The sequence below is a fragment of the Aethalodelphis obliquidens genome, unplaced genomic scaffold (assembly GCF_003676395.1).
Source record: "Aethalodelphis obliquidens isolate GAN/ISIS:26980383/991018 unplaced genomic scaffold, ASM367639v1 scaffold5, whole genome shotgun sequence".
NCBI classification, from domain to species: domain Eukaryota; kingdom Metazoa; phylum Chordata; class Mammalia; order Artiodactyla; family Delphinidae; genus Aethalodelphis; species Aethalodelphis obliquidens.
The window spans coordinates 54,962,603-54,985,199 of NW_020837949.1; the positions used below are offsets into that span (position 1 = coordinate 54,962,603).

Genomic DNA, 22,597 nt, shown 5'->3' on the forward strand with positions numbered 1-22,597 from the left:
CTAATCACCATTATAAAACTAATTAAAGAATTTTGAAATTATCTAAAAAGGTCCTCCAAGACCATTCAGAAAAGGAACACTATGTAATTTAAATAGTTTTTTGGTTGTGTATTACTTTAAAAATTACATCATAGGCTCTATATATTGGCCTGCACAGGATTGGATTATATTTCTAATAAAACAAAAGCCACTCAGCTTCTGCTGCTGCTGTAATTGGCACGTCAGTCTTTCTGCCCGGTTAGCAGAAGTTCCCATGAAAGATACTGAACCTACTTGAAGTTGTCAAAAATCCTTTAGAAAATAGGGGTTTTGGTGGAAGCAACCTGCCAATAATATTGAGCGAGCTAAATAAGGAAAAACGGCTAAGCAAGGCTGGCCCACATCCAAGCTCTGAACGCACTGTCGATGTGGCAGGGCATCCGTTCAAAAGATCATCTCCTCGGTAGCAGAAAAGCAAAGTTCAAAGTGAATGTTTCAAGGAAGCTAATTTCATGTTTGCATTTAATCTCCATATTAAAGAAACATCAGACAAATGGTATTTAGAGAAACTCTAAGGTTAAATCCAAATTCTGGGACTCAAACTATCTTTGCCTTTTGGGAGAATAGCCATTTGGGAGACTAAACAATAAATACAAAAATATTTTTACAAAGAACATTAGATTCCTCTATACTTTGTACTCTCAGAAGAAGAAAATGAGAGTATTCTGTTTCCTGATATACTGTGCTAACCATATTCATTAGTCATTGGAGATGACTCTATTCGATATATCTTTCTTTAAGGGCTATCTGGCTCTCTTTCCCTTGGAATTCCAAATGTGCCAGGCTGCCACATCATCTTCTCACCAAAGTATAAAATATTCCTGGACAGGTAAAATAGTCTCTTTCACATGCCTTTTACTTTGGATATTTATATTTCCTATGTAATTTTAATGTACCTGTAAATCAAAAGCATCTACTGGAAGCAAAAAGCAGACCTGGGGTTTGGTGATATTTTGTGGTGCCAGGACCAGGAGCTATTAATGCATGTCTAAGGTTTTCACATCTTTCATATGGGTTGTATGCCATCTGAATCTTATTAAACTGCCGATGGCCATGATTGAGCCAGATTACTATGCACAAAAATTTGATACTGACAACAGAATGACTTCTGTTGAAACAGGCCTTCAAATTGAAATAATGGGGATTATATTGGAAAAAAATTCTTGAGCAAAGCTTTTTAATACATACAAATAATTGAGTAAACTAAGCCTACCCAATATCCTGCCTTCTGGTCTCTAGGCTCATCCACTGACCAGGCTTAGCCAACTTCAAACACCTGAGAGCTGATCCAATGATCCTGCCCAAGGTGGTGGGGCCCTGCTGGCTGTAACTCAGTGGGAAGCCATTACTGCAGTACAGACTGGAGAAAAGAAAACAGATTTTGTTTAATGGTTTTTCTCAAGTCTTTAGGAAAAGGGCAAAAGTAAATATAATTTCTATTCAGCCAGAGAGGGAGGGAAAACATTCACCCTAAAATCAAAGGAAGAAAAACAGAGGGTGGACCTTGGCTCTTTACATCTTATCCTTTTCCACAGAGAATTAAGACAGCTTACAGATACGAGTAAAGAAAAGGATAGAGGAAAATTTAAGTGAGGTGCTAAGTTGTGACCTAGAAGAAAGAATATAAACTGACCCACCATGGCTGAGCTCCATGCTTCTTCCCAACTAAACCCAAAGAAGAGTAGGATAGTGGTGTGCTTCTCACTATCAGAGAATAGGCAACATACTAGTATTCAGTGGAAGCAGATATTTTCCTACTACTAATTTTTAAGAAAATTTTATGTGAGATCTCTTGCAGGCGTTCTAATTTATGTGATAGGCAAGGTCTTTGATGACATTCTCAAGGCAAATGTGATAACAGGTTTTACAGGTGTATCAGTTGGGGTTCTCTGGAAAAACAGATCTAAAGATGTATTTCAAGGATTGGCTCATGGGATTATGGAGGCTAGCACATCTGAAATCTGTAAGGCAGGCCAGCAGGCTGGAAACTCAAGGCAGAATTTCTGTTACAATCTTGGGGCAGATTTCTTTTTCTTTTTTTTTTTTTTCAGGAAACCTCAGTTTTTGCTCATAAAGCTTTCAACTAATTGGATGAGCCCACATACACTACCCAGGATAATCTCCTTTACTTACAGTCAACTGTTGTAAATGTTAATCACATCTACAAATTACCTTCACAGCAACAGCTAGACTAGTGTTTGACCAAACAACCGGGCACCATAGCCTAGACAACCTGACACATAAAATGAACCATCATAACAGGCCTATGTTATTAATAGCATCTCTCATAAAAGTTAAGGGCACATGAGCAGAAGAAAGGTGCCTGAGAGATCAAGGTAATTTGAGCCATCACCGTAAAGGATCACGTAAATAAATTATAATATATTCTTACAATGAAATAGTATGCAACCAGTAAATAGCGTGATTTCAAACAATATTTAATAACATAAGAAAACATTCCTGATTTAGTAATAAGTAAAAGAAACAGAAATTTTAAATATATATATATATATATATATATATATATATAGTGTGTTCCCTACCTTGTAAAGTAAGTTACTAATTCATATAGTTTAGAATGGGAGGAAGTACTCCAAAATTTTAACAGCCGTATCTCTGAAACACAGAACTATAAGTGATTTTTATTATTTTCCTATATTTTCTATAATTTGTGTAAATTACTTTATAATTAGAAAAAAAGCATTGAATAGTCAATTTGACTATTTAAGATCCTAATTTAAGATCTTAATCCTGACTCCTGCCTGAATGGCACATTAACTCAGCCATTCTGCAGAGGCCTCATAGCACCTGCAGTCAGAGCCAAGGTTTCCCCCCAAAAGTGGTTCTAGATCTATACCAGACATGAATAAATGGTAAACTAAGGTCTTAAAGTTCTTTTCCATATATCATCTCCAAAATTATTTGGTTTAAGTTGCTTTCAAAGCAGAAGTAACTTAAGACAGTAAAATAAATTGCCAATGTTGCTCCAAGGAAATGTCTGGTTTTGAGCAGGCTTCGAGAAAGCAACTGGATAATTTACCTGCTGACTGGAATACAGCAAGGCCACTCACCCAGATGGTGGCAGAGTGAGGTCTAGGATAAATGAGCACCCTTTCCTATATTCTGCAGGCTCTTCCACGACAGGAGTAAGAGAATGTATGGTCTTCTCCCTTTCCACAAACCTACTATTCTCCCTCCCATGCGGCACTTCAATGGTATGTACTTCAGGTCATTTTCCATCTGGGTTCCTCCCTTCTGGAAGGCCAGATCTTCCAGAAGGGCACAATACCCAAGGACTAGGGTCTATATTTTACTCCCTGTCGTCCAGATCCTGGCACAGATGGAGGTAGGCAGCCCCCTTTGGAGCTGAGGTCATTCACTGCATTCCTTCTGATTCACAGAGTTCTACGGAATCCACATCAGAGGGGCTCCCAGAAATAACTCTGGCAAGTGATGGCACAAGATAAATTATACTTATCCATCCTCTTGGGTTGATTTAAGCCTTTCCACTAAGCACACTCATTCCCAAAATTTCTTCCCCCCGGTCTGCCACAGTAGCTGAAAGTCCCACCCTAAGATTCAGTCCTTCGGGTTAAGGACTGGACACCTCTGTTAAAATGCAAATATATGACTCACAAGATGTAACACATAGATTCATTAGCACTGTTTACACTTTAGAGAGGCACAAGAAGGAAGCAGAATGGTCTTCAAAAATGACCAAGACTTTAGAATTCCACTTAGGTACATCCGTGTCAAATCCAGTCAGGACAGATCCATGCCAATGATAGATTTCCAGTTGGTTCTCCTATAATGGAGACTGACTTTGAGAGAAGGACAAATTTTTTTTCCTCCCCTATAAGCTCTAGCAGCTCTGAAATGTCTGGATATACAAGCTAGTATTGAGTCTTTTTCTAGGAATAAGATGTATGCCTCTTGCCAATTTGCAATGTTCTCTTGTATTAGCTGCCAGGGAACCCAGTGAGCACAAGAAAGGCACCCTTGAGAATGCAGCTCCATTGTCCCCTAAGAATGACAGTGAAGCAAACTTGGTAACGGTTTTGCAGGCTCACTGGCTGCCCATGGAATTTCAAAATGTTCTGGGCAGAGGCAGGTTCTACCACATGCCTTTTAAGTTTTGACTGTTGATGACTCTGGAGAACAGATCTAATTTTGCCATGAATCAAGGCTATCTCCAGGAAACGTCGAGTGGAACTTAGTTTCCTAACATGAAATGGTGCCAGGAATCGGAGGAGTCTACTGCCTGCCTAAAAGAAGCATGAGGCTTTTAAGACTCCAAGGGCAAAATTAGACTAATCTAAATTATAAATAAAACTCTTGGAGTTCCTTAAAAATAAGCACTATATAAATAAAAGGCATAGAATATCTGAAGTTTTAGAGTATATTTTGGACCCTTACGTATTTTGGCACACTGATTCTAGACATTCTATGAATGTGTGTATATTGTGAGCTTGTTGTGTGTCATGAGCTTGTTATCTCCCCAAGTCGGTCACCAACCCTTTCTTCTTGTCCTATTAACCACCCTTCATGTCATCTTCCTTAAACTTGCCATGTGCAGCCTCCTTCCAGAGGCATACTCCATCAAGGTTTCTTTTTAGTTTTATCCTAGAATAAAATAAGCTTTAAGTCATTTTTTTCCTCAAATAAGAGTATAAAAACTAGATGCTTTTTTGAGCCTCACAAATATATAATGCTACTTATTTCTGTCCCACAAAACAGCACTTTGGCATCATCCCCTGGACATGCCACGCAAAGCCACATTTGGTGGATAACCCCTACATGGATAACCCCTACGTGAGAAGGCATTCTCTTCCCTGCCCAAGGCACTGGATTATCCTGCCTAATTGGCTACCATGTGTGGACCTCATTAGAAGAACTTGTAAGTGCTATACATGGTAAAGAATGTATTTCTGATAATATTTCAGTTAGGTTTGGACCAAGGCCAAGAGGCTCTCTGGCAGACTAAAGCCACTTTACCAACACTTCACTTTTAGCAAAAAGATTCATGATAAGGAAATATAAGCAAGACATCTAGGATCAAAAGGTCACACCACCCCACTTCCTCACCCCACTCTTCCACCTCTTTTTAAGCGTGAGGAAACATTCCCAGGCAATTAGTCATGACCTCTTTTCTACCTCAGTCCTTCTCCTGCTAGTTTTTACTAAGAGAGTTTGCTTCAAGGGCTTTCGAAATTCAGGGTCAAGTTTTGGAAGATGTTTTTAAAGATGTGAATACCAGCACAACTTCATCCAATTGAACACAGCAATTCCTCCTCTAACACAGAATATTGTTTCTAAATAAATTTTTATTATTTAAAAAAATGCTTTATTAATGAAGGGAAAGCCTGCATAATATAAATAATAACAGTGCTTGATTTAAAATAGTTTCTAGGAAAGGAATAAAAATATAGATTTCTGTGTATTATTTTGTTTTGTTGCTTCATATGCTCATGATTTGCCAAAGCCAATGAGAGAAAAAGGTGCCAGTTTTTGAGCCTGGTTTGAAATTCTACTTTAGCCACTACTAAGTGAGGAGACATGACCCATATGATTAATGGACTCATAAAGAAGTAAAGATGAACATTACATTAGAAGACATCCGAATAATTCTCTTACTCTAGGGATGAGAAACCCATGCCCACAAATGCTAAGTATCCTTAGAAGCAATCATACAAGGACCTTCAAGATGGCGGAGGAGTAAGACGCGGAGATCACCTTCCTCCCCACAAATACATCAGAAATACATCTACATGTGGAACAACTCCTACAGACCACCTACTGAATGCTGGCAGAAGACCTCAGACTTCCCCAAAAGGCAAGAAACTCCCCACGTATCTGGGTAGGGCAAAAGAAAAAAGAAAAAACAGAGACAAAAGGATAGGGACGGGACCTGCACCTCTGGGAGGGAGCTGTGAAGGAGGAAAAGTTTCCACACACTAGAAGCCCCTTCATGGGCAGAGACTGCAGGCAGAGGAGGTGGGAAGCTTCGGAGCCACGGAGGAGAGCGCAGCAACAGGGGTGCAGAGAGCAAAGCGAAGAGATTCCTGCACAGAGGATCGGTGCCGACCAGCACTCACCAGCCCGAGAGGCTTGTCTGCTCACCCGCCGGGACGGGTGGGGGCTGGTGGCCGAGGCTCGGGCTTCGGAGGTCAGACCCCAGGGAGAGGAATGGGGTTGGCTGCCTGAACACAGCCTGAAGGGGTCTAGTGCGCCACAGCTAGTCAGGAGGGAGTCCGGAAAAACGTCTGGAGCTGCCTAAGAGGAAAGAGACCATTATTTCGGGGTGAGTGAGGAGAGGGGATTAAGAGCACAGCCTAAATGAATTTCAGATACGGGCGCGAGCCGTGGCTATCAGCGTGGACCCCAGAGACGGGCATGAAACGCTAACGCTTTGCTGCAGCCACCAAGAATCCTCCGTGCAAGAACAGGTCACTATCCACACCTCTCCTCCTGGGCGGCTGTGCAGCCCGCCACTGCCAGGGTCCCGTGAAACAGGGACAACTTCCCCGAGAAAACACACGGCACGTCTCAGGCTGTTGCAATGTCACACCGGCCTCTGCCGCCACAGGCTCCCCCTGCATTCCGTACCCCTCCCTCTCCCTGGCCTGAGTGAGCCAGAGCCCCCTAATCAGCTGCTCCTTTAACCCCGTCCTGTCTGAGCGAAGAACAGATGCCCTCAGGCGACCTACACGCAGAGGTGGGGCCGAATCCAAAGCTGAAACCCAGGAGCTGTGCGAATAAAGAAGAGAAAGGGGAATCTCTCCCAGCAGCCTCAGGAGCAGCAGATTAAATCTCCACAATCAACTTGATGTACCCTGAATCTGTGGAATACCGGAATAGACAATGAATCATTCCAAAATTGAGGCAGTAGAATTTGGGAGCAACTGTAGACTTGGGGTTTGCTGTATGTGACTGTATGCTGTATGAAACTAGGGACTGACTAGTTTCTGATTTACATGTTTATCTTAGTTTAGTTTTCAGCGCTTGTTATCATTGGTGGATTTGTCTATTGTTTCACTGTTTCATTTATTGGTTTATTGGTTTCATTGCTCTCTTCTTTTTTTATTACTTTTTTATTTTAATAATTTTTTTATTTTAACTATTTTATTATTTATTTTTTTAATTATCTTTTTTTCTTTCTGTTTTTCTCCCTTTTCTTCTTCCGTGTGGCTGACAGGGTCTTGGTACTCCAGCGTGGTGTCAGGTCTAAGCCTCTGAGGTGGGAGAGTCCAGTTCAGGACACTGGACCACCAGAGACCTCCTGGCCCCATGTAATATCAATCACTGAGAGCTCTCTCAGGGATATCTGTCTCAACGCTTAGTCCCAGCCCCACCCAATGGCCAGCAAGATCCAGTGTTGGATGCCCCATGTCACACAACTACCAAGACAGGAACACAACCCCACCCCTTAGCAGAGAGGCTGCCTAAAATCATACGAAGTTCACAGACACCCCAAAACACACCACTGGACACAGCCCTGCACACCAGAAAGACAAGATCCAGAGCCACCCACCAAAACACAGGCACCAGTCCCCTCCACCAGGAAGCCTACACAACCCACTGAACCAACCTTACCCACTGGGGGCAGACACCAAAAACAACGGGAACTGTGAACATGCAGCTGTGAAAAGGAGACCCCAAACACAGTTAAGCAAAGTGACAAGACAAAGAAATACACAGCAGGTGAAGGCACAAGACAAAAACCCACCAGACCAAACAAATGAAGAGGAAATAGGCAGTATACATGAAAAAGAATTCACAGTAATGATAGTAAAGATGATCTAAAATCTTGGAAATAGAATGGAGAAAATACAAGAAACGTTTAACAAGGACCTGGAAGAACTGAAGAGCAAACAAACAATGATGAACAACACAATAAATGAAACGAAAAATTCTCTAGAAGGAATCAATAGCAGAAAAACTGACACAGAAGAACGGATAAGTGACCTGGAAGATAAAACAGTGGAAATAACTATCACACAGCAGGATAAAGAAAAAAGAATGAAAAGAATTGAGGACAGTCTCAGAGACCACTGGGACAACATTAAATGCACCAACATTCAAATTATAGGCATCCCATAAGAAGAGAAAAAGAAAGGGACTGAGAAAATATTTGAAGAGATTATAGTTGAAAACTTCCCTAACATGGGAGAGGAAATAGTCAATCAAGTCCAGGAAGCACAGAGAGTCCCATACAGGATAAATCCAAGGAGAAACATGCCAAGACACATATTAATCAAACTATCAAAAATTAAATACAAAGAAAAAATATTAATAGCAGCAAGGGAAAAACAACAAATAACATACTAGTGAATCACCATAACGTTAACAGCTGATCTTTCAGCAGAAATTCTGCAAGACAGAAGGGAGTGGCAGGACATATTCAAAGTGATGAAAGGGAAAAACGTACAACCAAGATTACTCTACCTAGCAAGGATCTCATTCACATTCGATGGAGAAATTAAAACCTTTACAGACAAGAAAGTTAAGAGAATTCAGCACCACCAAACCAGCATTACAACAAATGCTAAAGGAACTTCTCTAAGCAGGAAACATAAGAGAAGGAAAAGACCTACAATAACAAAACCAAAACAATTAAGAAAACAGTAATAGGAACATACTTATCGGTAATTACCTTAAATGTAATGGATTAGATGCTCCAACTAAAAGACACAGACTGGCTGAATGGATACAAAAACAAGACCCGTATATATGCTGTCTACAAGAGACCCACTTCAGACCTACGGACACATACAGACTGAAAGTGAGGGGATGGAAAGAGATATTCCATGCCAATGGAAATCAAAAGAGAGCTGGTGTAGCAATTCTCAGATCAGACAAAAGAGACTTTAAAATAAAGACTATTACAAGAGACAAAGAAGGACACTACATAATGATCAAGGGATCGATCCAAGAAGAAGATATAACAATTGTAAATATTTATGCACCCAACAGAGGAGCACCTCAATACATAAGGCAAATGCTAACAGCCGTAAAGGGGAAATCGACAGTAACACAATAATAGTAGGGGACTTTAACACCCCACTTTCACCAATGGACAGAACAACCAAAATGAAAATAAATAAGGAAACACAAGATTTAAATGATACATTAAACGAGATGGACTTAATTGATATTTATAGGACATTCCATCCAAAACACAGAATACACTAACTTCTCAAGTGCTCATGGAACATTCTCCAGGATAGATCATATCTTGGGTCACAAATCAAGCCTTGGTAAAACTGAAATCGTATCAAGTATCTTTTCTAATCACAACACTATGCGACTAGATATCAAGTAAAGGAAAAAAACTGTAAAAAAATACAAACACATGGAGGCTAAACAATATGCTACTAAATAACCAAGGGATCAAAGAGGAAATCAAACAATACCTAGAAACAAATGACAATGAAAACACGACGGCCCAAAACCTATGGGATGCAGCAAAAGCAGTTCTAAGAGGGAGGTTTATAGCAATACAATCCTACCTCAAGAAACAAGACACATCTCAAATAAACAACTTAACCTTACACCTAAAGAATTAGGGATAGAAGAACAAGAAAACCCCAAAGTTAGCAGAAGGAAAGAAATCATGAAGATCAGCTCAGAAATAAGTGAAAAAGAAATGAAGGAAATAATAGCAAAGATCAATAAAACTAAAAGCTGGTTCTTTGAGAAGATAAACAAAATTGATAAACCATTAGCCAGACTCATCAAGAAAAAAAGGGAGAGCTCGACCTGCTCCTCGGAGGCCACAGTCTCTGGCCTCACATCGGCCTGCTGTGGCTGACCATGCCCAGCCCGGTTGTACTAACTCAGCTCAACCCGCTACAGTCAGTTCATCCCAGCCAGCTCCTGCCTCCTTGCCAGGTCCTGCCAAACCAGCTCAGCCAACTGTGACCAACACAACCCAACCGGGTTGGACTGACCATACCCAGCCTAGTGTCCCTCAGTCTGCTGCACCTAGGCCTGCACCCTACAAAAATTCATCTTGCACTTCTCTCCAGCGGGAGCCTGCTTCTCCTGCTGTGACTAAGCGCCAGTCCCCACCCAAGCTCCAAACCCCATTTCTATTCCAAGACTTCAGCAAGCAATGAATTCCATGGAGGGAACCCAATGTTTCTGAGCCAGTACTGTCAAAGCCCATCAAACAAGAGCAGAGGCCAGAGTGGGAGGCCATGAAGAGGTGGGCTCAACAAGAACGTGAGAATGCTGCCAAATACAACTCTTTGGGGAAACTGCAATTTTTCATTGAGAGGGAAAAAGAAATGGAAATTGCTGACTACTACGGATATGTAAAGTAAGAGCTGCTAGGATTGTTGGTGCCACCTTGAGTACCAGCTGTTCTTCCATACATAGATAAGATAGGTATAAATTTCTCTTTTTATTTTGATATATTTTAAAACAATAAAACTGAATAAATAAGAGTAATAGAATTAATAGATGAGTAATAAGCCTTTTGAATTTTAGAAAAAGAAGAAAAAAGGGAGAAGAGTCAAATCAACACAATTAGAAATGAAATAGAAGTAACTGACACTGCAGAAATACAAAGGATCATGAGAGATTACTACAAGCAAATATATGCCAATAAAATGGACAACCTGGAAGAAATGGACACATTCTTAGAAAAGCACAACCTCCTGAGACTGAACCAGGAAGAAATAGAAAATATAAACAGACCAATCACAAGCACTGAAATTGAAACTGTGATTAAAAATCTTCCAACAAACAAAAGCCCAGGACCAGATGGCTTCACAGGCGAATTCTATCATACATTTTGAGAAGAACTAAAACACATCCTTCTCAAACTCTTACAAAATATACCAGAGGGAGGAACACTCCCAAACTCATTCTACGAGGTCACCATCACCCTGATACAAAAACCAGACAAAGACGTCACAAAAAGAGAAAACTATAGGCCAATATCACTGATGAACATAGATGCAAAAATCCTCAGCAAAATACTAGCAAACAGAATCCAGCAGCACAGTAAAAGGATCATACAGCATCATCAAGTGGGGTTTATCCCAGGAATGCAAGAATTCTTCAATATACGCAAATTAATCAATGTGATACACCATATTAACAAACTGAAGGATATAAACCATATGATAATCTAAATAGATGCAGAAAAAGCTTTCCACAAAATTCATCACCCATTTATGATAACACTCTCCAGAAAGTAGGCATAGAGGGAACCTACCTCAACATAATAAAAGCCATATATGACAAATCCACAGCCAACCTCATTCTCAATGGTGAAAAACTGAAACCATTCCCTCTAAGATCAGGAACAAGACAAGGTTGCCCACTCTCACCACTATTATTCAACATAGTTCTGGAAGTTTTGGCCACAGCAATCAGAGAAGAAAAACAAATAAAAGGAATCCAAATCAGAAAAGAAGAAGTAAAGCTGTTACTGATAAAGTAAAGCTGATGACATGATACTATACATAGAGAATCCTAAAGATGCTACCAGAAAACTACTAGAGCTAATCAATGAATTTGGTAGAGTAGCAGGATACAAAATTAATGCAAAGAAATCTCTTGCATTCTATACACTAATGATGAAAAATCTGAAAGAGAAATTAACGAAACACTCCTATTTACCATTGCAACAAAAAGAATAAAATATCTCAGAATAAACCTACCTAAGGAGAAAAAAGACCTGTATGCAGAAAACTATAAGACACCGATGAAAGAAATTAAAGATGATACAAATAGATGGAGAGATATACCATTTTCTTGGATTAGAAGAATCAACACTGTGAAAATGACTCTACTACCCAAAGCAATCTACAGATTCAATGCAATCCCTAGCAAACTACCAATGGCATTTTTCACAGAACTAGTACAAAAAAATTCACAATTTGTATGGAAACACAAAAGACACCAAATAGCCAAAGCAATCTTGAGAAAGAAAAACGGAGCTGGAGGAATCAGGCTCCCTGACTTCAGACTATACTGCAAAGCTACAATAATCAAGACTGTATGGTACTGGCACAAAAACAGAAATATAGATCAAAGGAACAGGATACAAAGCCGAGATACACCCACGCACATATGGTCACCTTATCTTTGATAAAAGAGGCAAGAATATACAATGGAGAAAAGACCACTTCTTCAATAAGTGGTGCTGGGAAAACTGGACAGCTACATGTAAAAGAATGAAATTAGAAGACATCCTAACAGCATATAAAAATAAACTCAAAATGGATTAAAAACCTAAATGTAAGGCCAGACACTATAAAACTCTTAGAGGAAAACATAGAACACTCTATGACTTAAATCACAGCAAGATCCTTTTTGACCCACCTCATGGAGAAATGGAAATAAAAACAAAAATAAACAAATGGGACCTAATGAAACTTAAAAGCTTCTGCACAGCAAAGGAAACCATAAACAAGATGAAAAGACAACCCTCAGAATGGGAGAAAACATTTGCCAATGAAGCAACTGACAAAGGATTAATCTCCAAAATCTACAAGCAGCTCATGCAGCTCAATATCAAAAAAACAAACAACCCAATCCAAAAATGGGCAGAGGACCTAAACAGAAATTTCTCCAAAGAAGATAAACAGATTGCCACCAAACACATGAAAGAATGTCCAACATCACTAATCATTAGAGAAATGCAAATCAAAACTACAATGAGGTATCACCTCACACTGGTCAGAATGGCCATCATCAAAAAGCTACAAACAGTAAATGCTGGAGAGGGTGTGGGGAAAAGTGAACCCTCTTGCACTGTTGGTGGGAATGTAAATTGATACAGCCACTATGGAGAACAGTATGGAGGTTCCTTAAAAAACTAAAAATAGAACTACCATACGACCCAACAATCCCACTACTGGGCATATACCCTGAGAAAACCTTAATTCAAAGAGTCATGGGGCTTCTCTGGTGGCGCAGTGGTTGAGAGTCCACCTGCTGATACAGGGGACATGGGTTTGTGCCCCGGTTCAGGAAGATCCCACATGCCGTGGAGCAGCTAGGCCCGTGAGCCATGGCCACTGAGCCTGCTCGTCTGGAGCCTGTGCTCCACAACGGGAGAGACCACAACAGTGAGAGGCCCGCGTACCACAAAAAATTAAAAATAAAAGAGTCATGTACAACAATGTTCATTGCAGCACTATTTACAATAGCCAGGACATGGAAGCAACCTAAGTGTCCCTCGACAGATTAATGGATAAAGAAGACGTGGCACATATATACAATGGAATATTAGTCAGCCATAGAAAGAAATGAAATTGAGTTATTTGTAGTAAGGTGGATGGACCTCTAGTATGTCATACAGAGTGAAGTAAGTCAGAAAGAGAAAAACAAATACCGTATGCTAACACATATATATGGAATCTAAAAAAAAAAAAAAATGGTTCTGAAGAACCTAGGGACAGGACAGGAATAAAGACGCAGATGTAGAGAATGGACTTGAGAACGCAGGGAGGAAGAAGGGTAAGCTGGGACGAAGTGAGAGAGTGGCATGTACATATATACACTACCAAATGTAAAACAGATAGCTAGTGGGAAGCAGCCACATAGCACAGGGAGATCTGCTCGGTGCTTTGTGACCACCTAGAGGGGTGGGATAGGGAGGGTGGGAGGGAGACGCAGAGGGAGGGCATATAGGGATATATGTATACGTATAGCTTATTCACTGTTATAAATCAGAAACTAACACAGCATTGTAAAGCAATTATACTCCAATAAAGTCGTTTAAAAAAAAAGAAGAAGCAATCCTACAAGGGGCTTAGCAATGGTGCCACAGCATGCTCTAGTGGATAATCTTTTGACATATGACCACGAGCAAAATGTGTAAGTTTCGTAAGCCTCGGCTTGCTCATCAGTAAGATCGGACTAAAAATCACGCAAGCCTCATATGCATCATGAGGAATCAACAAGTTAATAAAAATCAAGCACTTAATCTGGTACACAGGAGGAACTTAATAACTATTTGATATACTGTTGTAAGAGGCAGGGTTGAAGGAAGAATCAGAGTAAGAGAGCCAAGCTGATGGGTTGTTTTTTTTTTCCTGATTATCTTCCTCCAGGAACTGACAATCAATGGAGTAACGGGGACATTTTTCAGAACACACAGTCCAGAAAAATCTCTAGTATAATATAAAAATGTTGATGTAAACTGGAACTTCACTCCATATTAGAGAGATAGTAAGCCTAGGGGTTAAAAGCATGTACTCGAGCTAAACAGCATGGGTTCAAATCCCATCTCCTCCTCTTTTTTTAGCCAAAAATTTTAAGCAACTTCTCTGTGTTTCATTTTCCTCCTCCATAAAAGGGGATAATAATAGTATCTAACTCACAGGGTTGTTGTGAAAATGAATTGAGTTAATATTTGGAAATCACTTACCACAGTGTCTGTGCATGTAGTATAATGCATTAGGTATTATTATTATTATGTTATAAGACCATCTTGCAAACCATCCAGGATATATTTATACTGGAAGCACCCAAAGAAACTTAAAGAAACAATTTTACTTCTAACACCATCCAGAATCACAGATTCTGATAATGGGATTATACCGAGGCACCAGCATATAAATCTATTGCTCCAATTCTACTCTTAAGAATAACTCAAAGAATAATTCACTAGAATTTTTTAAATGCCTGATTCTGAAACGCACTGGGTGACCCAAAGATAACAGTGTGGAAATAGAATTTCATTCACACCTACCATTGGAGTTAGTGCTTGTCAACTTCTCTTCACCCTGAGGCAATCCTGGTAGACTGTTGGAAATACAGCAGGGAGGACTTTCTATTTAGTAGAAAGTAGATTTTAATCATCTTTTTTGGTTTTGTTATTGTGAAATCATAGCATTTTTAGGGAGTGATGCACTAGTCCAATCATTTTACAGATGAGGAAACCGAGATCTACAAAGGTAGTGACAGCCAACATGGAGCTGGTAAATAATGAAGACCAGAGGGGATAATATTTTAAGAACATTAGACCACCTTCTCTAAGTTATCAGAGAGAGCTCCAACTTCACACTATAAATCTGATTAACTGGATCCATATTTTATAAATAAGGAGCTTAAATTATAGCAGTATTTCACCCAGTTGAACTTCAGATTACTTCAGATGAAAGTAATGTGTCTTTTTGGATATCAGACTCTCGCTTAAGAATTTATATACTTTAAAATTCCTGTTACAGAGAACATAAATAGTACATTGAGTTTGATCAGTCAGTGAAAAATTAATCTCAGGGGGTAAATGCTTCATCTTCCAGGGCATCGGAGAACTAAATAACAAGCAATTTACTAAATTCCGTCCTGGTCCTGAAATCTTCTGTTTATGTAATTTGGATGTGTAGCTTACCCATAGAGGCTGGTCACTCCTTGTCACTCCTTGCAGGACCACCTCTCCTGAATATAATCATCACAATATATCACCATATGCATTCACTGTGATTCAGATATGCAAACTATAGAGCTTTTTTTTTAATCTAATGTTCAGAGTTAATTATATCTCTTAGCTCATGATATACCATCATTTAACCTCACAAGGCCTATATCATGTTTTATTAATTTTTATTGTTTCCCCCTTAACTTCTTCCATTCCCCTTGTTGCTAGAGGCATCCACACAAATGTTTATAAGACATAAATGTATTTAGATATGTTTGTATCTTTGAGAAATAGGTAATACTGTTTATGTTGTAGGTGTTTAATTTATATACATCTAACAGTGCTATAGAACAATTTTTTTCTTTTTTCATTCAACATATGTTTTTAAGATCTATCCATGTTGCTTTATGTACATCTAGATAATTAATTCTGAGTGGTATGTAGAATTCCACTACATATGTATATTCTATAATTCACTAATTCATTCCCCTAGCAATGGATACCTCACTTACCACCAACTTTCTGTCTTCCCAAACAAACATACTCATACATGTTCCCTTATAGTCCCATGTCAGAGTGGCTCTAGAGTATATACTCAGGAGTGGGAATCTTAGTGTATATGACCAGATTTCTCTAAGCCAGAAAACTCCCCAGAATAGCTGTATCAAGTTAGACTTCCACTAACAGGGAAAGATAGTTTCCCAACTCCCTCAGCAATAGTTGGTATTACCTGACTTTCTGGTGTTCATCTATCTAACAGGTGGTAGAATGCTTTTGGACCTATTCTAGTCTACCAGTTCTCTCAAATGTTTGCGCCTTCTCCCTTTGGTTCATGAGGACTTCTGGATCCTGTACATGCCTTGTACAGGCCCTGGGCAACTAGAAATACTATCTCAGGACCATCTACGTAGACTCTTCCTCACAATCCTGCTCTACTGTTTCCACATCACAGAGGGCCATGCTGACCTCACAACTTTTCTTATGGGCTTTCATTCTCCCCTCAGGAGAGATGGGAATTCCAGGCTCTCCTAAAACCTTTCTGGATGTTTCTACCCATCCTATGGAAGTTTTCATGCATGGAGCCCATACACAAATGCTGAGTTCTTGCCCTTTTCCCTCCCTCCCTCTCTCTCTTCCTTCCTTCTTTCCTTTCTCTCTTCTCCCTCTGCCTTCTAGAATTTGAAGGGTTTTCAACTTCTCCCTTTTTTTTTTTTGCGGTACACAGGCCCCTCACTGCTGTGGCCTCTCCCGTTGCGGAGCACAGGCTCTGGACGCGCAGGCTCAGCGGCCATGGCTCACGGGCCCAGCCGCTCCGCGGCATGTGGGATCTTCCCGGACTGGGGCACGAACCCGTGTCCCCTGCATCGGCAGGCGGACTCTCAACCACTGTGCCACCAGGGAAGCCCCCTGTATTGTGTTTTTAAGGGATAAGCAGGAATTTAACACAGACGTTGTTTCTTATAGGACTAAGAACTGCTTTTTTAGAGTCATCCAAAAGAGCAAAAGCCATAGACCTCATGTAAACCTTATACAACATGGCCTTTCCTTATGCAAACATATTAAAATGTTTCAGAATTGCTTTTGTCCAAAACTTACACAACGCATCCTCTCTAGGAAAATAAAAATAAAAATCCTACTCTCTGTAAACTGAGTAGTCCAAACAATATCTCACTTTTATTCCAAGAAAATAGGAATAGCCAAATCCAGGATAATAATTAACAAAAATAAAAGCTTCCCTCAACAATTGTCCACACTCCTGCACAGCTCCAGAGCACAGGACCAAGAGGAAAGATAACAAAGCCTTAGCTGGATTTAAAACAGTGTACAGAAACATTTAAAGCTTCTTCTCTTCCAGTCCAGAAAGCAGTCGGCAGGAAAGGGACCCAAGCCCAATATGTATAGTCAAGCGCAAAGTCTTTCCTGAAGGTCTTCAGAATACAGAACGTTCTCCAAAACCCCCTGGGGCACCCTACTAAAAAATGTTGAGACATAAAGCCTACCTTCAGAACACTACCAGTTTTCCCCCTTGGGCTCTATCCTCTCAACATCTCAGCTCTATCAAGGTATAAGCAGCATACTATAAACCTGCCTGGAAAACCCAGAGATTTCCAACCAAATTCAGACTGGGCTGTGCCACAGCTACAAGGCAATACATTAGGTTACACCTGATGAACTATGTTTCCCTCTTATAAATGAGCCAAGTGTTCCTCAATTTAGATCCAGGAGATCACTGAGTTTATAACAAAGTGCAGTGGGTGGGAAGAGAATAAAGGCCAAGATCCAAAATGGGTATTAGGACAGGGTGGCTAAGGTGGCTGGAAAATATAGATCAGTAGGACGATGGAGTGATAATGGATGAGGAAGAAAAAGCAAGAGATTAAATGATATTGTCATAGCGATTATGCCTGAGGAAAGGAATCTCCCTTTAAATAAGACTTTGCAAATGTTGCATTACTTTCAAGTCTCAAAAGAAAGAAAATTATCACAACAGCTATCATTTAGTTTTCACTACCATGTGCCAGGTGCTGTTCCAAAATGCATTACATAGATAGTTGTCCCTTGTATCCATGGGGGGATTAGTTCCAGGACCCTAAAGATACCAAAATCTGTGGATTCTCTAGTTCCTTGTAAAAAACGGTGCAGTACATACAGTTGGCCTACTTTAGCAGATGTGGAAACCTAAAATAGGAGAGCCAACAGTATTAACTTACTTAATCCCCACAACAACCCCTGGCATTGTTGTTATTTATTATTGTCAGGCCCCTTTTTCAGAGGAGGAAAATGAGGCACAGAGAGGTGAAAGTCACACAGCTAGTAAATGGCAGAACCAGGAAAAAAACTCAGAGAGTTGAGCTTAGAGCCCACTCACTTCACCACTCCACATACTTTCTTTCAACAGAGAAAGCTAGGGGCCTATAATTCTTGGCTTAGCCCATATATTAATAGCTCATGCTTGTGTCTGGGTCTCCTGGTTACCACTAGGAAGGAAGGACCCCAGGGTAGCACGGTGGTCCTCTCTAACCTCTCAGCTTCTGAACATCACCCCATCACCACACACAGTAGGAAACAAGCTCTCTTTCAGGCCAGAGTGAGTATAAGGTATGGTTTATGAAAGGCTCCTATTTGGTCCTTTCTGTTTGACCCCCTATTAAGTTCCCATAAAGCTTCCTGGTGAAAGAAAAGCTTCCTTAATAAGAAATTCTCCATGAGGGCAAACCTGTCATTCTCTCGGGCCAGATTGTCATGGAAACTTTTATAAAGAGGAGCCTAACACTCAAGTCTTCAGGCTGCAAAAGAATCCATGCAGTTGTTCTTTTGTAAAATTATACAGATTTATTCATTGCAACAAGTGAGGCAATGACACAAGTTCCTTTTACTGATGAACGGAATTGGAACCTAATGAGAACAGTCAGAATTTCATTTGTCAAATCTCGTGCCACTCAGCTAACCCTCATACTGCAGTCCTCAAACAACCCTAACAATGCATTTAAAAACAATAATCACTAGACCAGAATTATAAAATAATTGTGAATTGAAAAACAAATGCATAGCTTTTAAAAATAATGCTCAGACATCTTAGTGTAAACAATAACAGGGTCTTTTCTTCTAAAGCAGGAGTCAGCAAACTATAGCCCTTGGGCCAAATTTGGCTCATTGCCTGTTTTTATACAACCCAGAGCTAAAAATGTTTTTTACATTTTTAAATTGTTGGAAAAAAATCAACAGAAGAACATGTTAAAATCATATGAAATATAATAGTTAATACCTAAAGTTTTATTGGAACACAGGAACTTACTGTGTTCATTTACTTACTGTCTATGGCTGCTTTCACACTACAAACGCACAAAGCCTAAAATATTTATTATCTGGCTCTTTACAGAAAAAGTTTGCCAACCCCTTTCTAAAGTGATAAATGATAAATATATTGCCCTGACAAATTTCTCACGATCTAAGTATCACAACTGTCGTTTTTAATCGTTAGAAAACAGTGAAGCATTCTGCGACCTATCCCAGTATTAATTTCTAAAACCCTATTCTAAACAGACATTGCAGTCTATTATTCGCCCTCATGATAAGTTTCGATCCCTTAATTGTTTCAAGGGGTGTGTTTTCTCTTACACTGAAACAATGTCTGACTGATACAAACCAGGGCCTGAGTGAAGCAAAGCAGAAAACATCCCATGAACACACATACATTCACTTGGCAGAAACATTTTGCGCTAAGCTTGAAACCAAAACAAAGCCAGTAAAGACAGAGCACGTGGGCTTCTGTTCCTACTGCTTGCTTATTCCAAAATCCTCAAATCCACAGAAATTTTTTGTGCAGCTTTTCATTAAGCATTTCAAAAGGAAAACAGGGTATCAGGCTTCTTTTGAAACTGTACGGTTTGTTGGTGGTATTGTTTATGACTACTCTTTGACGGTGGCTAAGTATTGCATTGATATTTCTCTTTAAAAGGAATGATCTGTCATAGGATTTGACCGTCTTGTCATCCTTTTACATACATATTGGTAATGTCTTACCGTCTGCAGATCCAATATGATTCTCATCCACGCTGGTCCCCAAACACATGCCTCTAGAATTCTTCCAAATCTGGCATCATCATTGACTTCAAAAGTTGCTCCCTAAGCAAAGGCTTTGGAGAAAGACACAAAACAGACTCACCAATTATTATAATTCAGGCATCTCCTAGGACTTTATAAATGTGCTATAATAAATTAAGTATGTTATGTCCTGAGTTACATAAAACTTTTATTTGTATTCAAACGCTAAACTAAGCAGCAACTTCTCCTTGGGAGGTACTGGCAAGGAAGAATTCCCCCCTCCCCCGACTAAGGACTAGGGAGTCTGTGATCCAGTCCCAGGTCCTCTCTGTACCCATGCCATAAACTGGGCATTGGAGCAAATGTTCTACTCTTATGTCAATTTCACATTGTTCAAATATGTTTTAAAGTTTTGCAGAATTCTCTGGAGACAGCTGTCTTCTGATCTTAATCAGAAAATTATTCATGACTCACAGATCCCAAAGACTCCTTTAAACAAGCTGGGGAAACTGCGGAAGCTCAATCAACATCTCTAAAAGCTGTTCTAAAACATCTTTACAATCAAATGCAGTATCTTTCCCAAACAAAATGAAAAATTTTATCTCTGACTCACATTCAACCACTTCAAGAGATATTGTTTATTTTAGCCCACAAATATATTAGTTAATTTTTACAAGCAGTTTTCAAAAGAAATAGGCCAGCAAGAAAATCTACTTAGCCAACAAAGATTTTCACGGTTCTACTGAATAACTCATGCCTCTGTTTGTCTTTGCTAGTCGTTACTAACTCAATCTGAGTCAAGGAAGAGAAATATCTCTCTACCACAAAACCAGATTTTTTGTTAAAAATTGAGCCAAAGGGAAGAAAGAAAAAGTGGGGGGAGGGAGCACATATTTAATTAGGCCTAGGCTTGTTGCCTGATTTTCATTAGGCCCCTGCCTGATTCTTATTTGGCCCACTCTAAGTACTTTTAGGCCACTGGGCACAAAGGCCAGTGCTTATTTTCATGGTTGTTTCAATTCATCAAGAAAATCCTTTGAAAGATGAAAGAAACTCCACATTTTTTCACCTGTTGTTCTTTCTTGTGTGCCTGTCACTTCACTAGCCAAACTTGCTTCAAGCCAAACCAAATGCTTTCCAAACCTCTACAGCAGGCCTTTGAAGATCTGAAGTTAAGTATTTTCTTATGCTCACCAGTATAGCTTCCAAATAAGGAATAAAAAAATAATAATGTAGTTCTTAAGCTATTTTTTTAATACCAGAAATGCAAAAGCACATTCCAGTATGTGCAAAAAAGCAAAATTCCTCTTCCCCAAGTTTAGAAGTCATGTGCCAAATACACCTGATGTTCATTACCACACCCACAGCACATTGCTTATGTATGACAAAGTTCCTGCAAAGACCATATGCTGTTTTTATTATTATCACTTCACAAGTTTTCCCAGGCTCACTAGAAAACGTATTTTATAAGACCCGCCCACCGAGTAGGCTCATCTTGCTACACTGATGAAATTTGGTTTGCTATTTACTTGATTAGCAATAAACATCTCTCCTTATTTCCAACAGCACAGCAATTAGGACACTGATCTGTCACCACTAACTTCAAGTTTTGGCTTTCATCAAAAGAAAAGGAATTTGCCAAGAAGAAAAAACACACCTCTACCTTCAAACTAAAACAGTTCTGTCTTCTAAACAATATGCACTTTCACACAGCTCCAGCAAACCTTCTTCAAGCAGCTTACAAAGGAGATACTAAGAGAAGTACAAAATAGACCCTAGTTTTAGGTACTGGTTTAGCTGACAGAGATGCAAATAAGCGAAAGCTGATATTGGAAAGCAGAAAATACAACCTAGTTGATACAAGAGGAAATGAGGTTTCACTAATCTGTTGATTCGCTTTAAGGGAGTGAAAAATAGACAAGACAAAACTACTGCACATAGAGGATATATCTACACTTCCAGAAACTTTTATAAGAGTCTACACCAAAGGCTTTATTTTAAAGTTATGAAGTTTACATTAAATATGTATTCTTAGAAAACCAACTAAAAACCAAAGAACAAAGTAGAGGCAAATTCCCTAGATGGAGCTTATTTAGCATAGTCAGAGATTATCTAAGATATGATAATAATGATAATAATCATCATTATCATCATCATCACCAAATACTTGCCATGTCCCAGGCACTGTACTAGGCACTTCACATACATTAACTTCAATACTCTCAATATCATTAGGTAATGATACCTAATCACTAGGTAGGTAACACTATCTCAATTTTACAGAATAACCAAGGCTCAGAGATGTTACATAACTTGGCCAAAGGCACAATGCTAGCGAATAATGGTAAACTAAGAGCAATTAGTTAAAGCACTATTCAGCAATAACTTGATTTCTCTGAAGTTTATACAGTGACAAAATCATTTCATTATCTATAAGTGTTTTCTTATCACAAGTACTTATTTCTGTAAGACATAGCAAATAAGAAAGAATCCACTGCTTCCTCACCCCAGGAATTTGTCATGGATCTGTTCTCCAATCCTGCTCACTCTTGATGTTTACCAAATGTGAGTAACGGTAATTCATTCAATGAAATTTTTTGAGCATCCACAACAGACCAGGCAGTATAGGAC

The 22,597-nt window shown here is 39.5% G+C and overlaps 1 protein-coding gene across 1 annotated transcript in view; it reads right to left on the reverse strand.

Moving 5' to 3' along the window:
* MTERF1 (mitochondrial transcription termination factor 1) overlaps window positions 1–22,597 on the reverse strand; it is a 508,137-nt gene that overhangs the window by 358,034 nt on the left and 127,506 nt on the right. The window contains exons 3-5 of the transcript XR_003431984.1: window positions 19,946–20,058; window positions 15,395–15,441; window positions 14,753–14,833 (exon numbers count right to left, since the gene is read on the reverse strand). The gene's annotated coding sequence lies outside the window, so the exon portion shown is untranslated. The remainder of the gene's footprint in view (window positions 1–14,752; window positions 14,834–15,394; window positions 15,442–19,945; window positions 20,059–22,597) is intronic.